This window comes from Mastomys coucha, unplaced genomic scaffold (assembly GCF_008632895.1).
Source record: "Mastomys coucha isolate ucsf_1 unplaced genomic scaffold, UCSF_Mcou_1 pScaffold22, whole genome shotgun sequence".
Classification (NCBI taxonomy): domain Eukaryota; kingdom Metazoa; phylum Chordata; class Mammalia; order Rodentia; family Muridae; genus Mastomys; species Mastomys coucha.
Genome location: NW_022196905.1, coordinates 148,027,753 through 148,030,129, shown reverse-complemented (window position 1 = coordinate 148,030,129; position 2,377 = coordinate 148,027,753).

The window sequence follows — 2,377 nt, the reverse complement described above, 5'->3', positions numbered from 1 at the left end:
GAATTGAGTTGGAATTTTGATGGGGATTGCATTGAATCTGTAGATTGCCTTCCGTAAGATGGCCATTTGTACTATATTAATCCTGCCAATCCATGAGCATGGGACATCTTTCCGTCTTCTGAGATCTTCAATTTCCTTCTTCAGAGACTTGAAGTTCTTGTCAAACAGAATTTCTACTTGCTTAGTTAGAGTTACACTTAGGAATTTTATATTATTTGTAACTATTGTGAAGGGTATTGTTTCCCTAATTTCTTTCTCCTTCTGTTTATCCTTTGTATATAGAAAGGCCTCTGATTTACTTGACTTAATTTTGTATCCAGCTACTTTGCTGAAGTTGTTTATCAGGTTTAGGAGCTCTCTGGTGGAATTTTTGGGGTCACTTAAATATACTATCATATCATCAGCAAATAGTGATAATTTGACTTCTTCCTTTCCATTTTGTATCCCTTTGATCTCCTTTTGTTGCCTAATTGCTCTGGCTAGGACTTCAAGTACAATATTGAATAGGTAGGGAGAGAGTGGGCAGCCTTGTCTAGTCCCTGATTTTAGTGGGATTGCTTCAAGTTTATCTCCATTTAATTTGATATTGGCCTGCTGGTTTGCTGTATATTGCTTTTACTATGTTCAAATATGAGCCTTGAATTCCTGAACTTCCCAAGACTTTTATCATGAAGGGATGTTGGATTTTATCAAATGTTTTCTCAGCATCTAGTGAGATGATCATATTTTTTTTTCCCTGAGTTTGTTTATGTAGTGAATTACGTTGATGGATTTCCATATATTGAACCATCCCTGCATCCCTGGGATGAAGCCTACTTGATCATGGTGGGTGATCATTTTGATGTGTACTTTGATTCGGTTTGCAAGAATTTTATTGAGTATCTTTGCATCAATATTCATTAGGGAAATTGGTCTAAAGTGTTCTTTCTTTGTTAGGTCTATGTGTGGTTTAGGTATAAGAGTAATTGTGGCTTTATAGAATGAATTGGGTAGAGTGCCTTCAATTTCTATTTTGTGGAATAGTTTGAGGAGTATTGGTATTAGGTCTTCTTTGAAGGTTTGATAAAACTCTGCACTAAACACATCTGGTCCTGGGCTTTTTTTGGTTGGGAGACTATTAATGACTGTTTCTATTTCATTAGCAGATATGGGACTGTTTAGATCATTGATCTGATCCTGATTTAACTTTGGTACCTGATATCTGTCTAGAAAATTGTCCATTTCATCCAGGTTTTCCAATTTTGTTGAGCATAGGCTTTTGTAGTAGGATTTCCTGATATTTTATATTTCCTCAGTGCCTATTGTTATGTCTCCCTTTTCATTTCTAATCTTGTTAATTAGGAAACTATCTCTATGCCCTCTAGTTAGTCTGGCTAAGGTTTTATCTATTTTGTTGACTTTCTCAAAGAACCAGCTCCTGGACTGGTTTATTCTTTCTATAGTCCTTTTTGTTTCTATTTGGTTGATTTCATCCTTGAGTTTGATTATTTCCTGCCTTCAATTCCTCTTGGGTGAATTTGATTATTTTCTTCTACAGCTTTCAAATGTGTTGTCAAATTGCTGGTATAAACTCTCTCCAATTTTTTTTTTTTTTTGTAGGCACTTAAAGCTGAGTTTTCCTCTTAGGACTGCTTGCATTGTATCCCATGAGTTTGGGTATGTTTTAGCTTCATTTTCATTAAACTCTAGAAAGTCTTTAATTTCTTTCTTTATTCCTTCCTTGACCAAGTTGTCATTGAGTAGAGTGTTGTACAGCTTCCACGTGTATGTGGGCATTCTATTGTTTATGTTGTTATTGAGGAGCACCCTTAATCCATGGTGATCTGATAGGATACAAGGAATTATTTCAATCTTCTTGTATCTTTTGAGGCCTGATTTGTGACCAATTATATGGTCAATTTTGGAGAAGGTACCATAAGGTGCTGAGAAGAAAGTATATCTTTTTGCTTTAGGATAAAAAGTTCTATAGATATCTGTTAAAACCATCTGTTTCATAACTTCTGTTAGTCTCACTGTGTCCTTGTTTAGTTTCTGTTTCCATGATTTGTCCATTGCAGAGAGTGGGGTATTTAAATATCCCACTAATATTGTGTGCAGTGTAATGTGTGCTTTGAGTTTTATAAAGTTTCTTTTATGAATGTAGATGCCCTTGTATTTGGAGCATAGAGGTTCAGAATTGAGAGTTCATCTTTGTAGATCATAACTTTCATGAATATGAAGTGTCCTTCCTTATCCTTTTTGATCACTTTAGGGTGAAAGCAGATTTTATTCGATATTAGAATGGCTACTCCAGCTTTTTTCTTGGTACCATTGGCTTGGAGAATTGTTTTCCAGCCTTTTATTCTGAGGTAGTGTCTGTCTTTGTCACCGAGGTGGG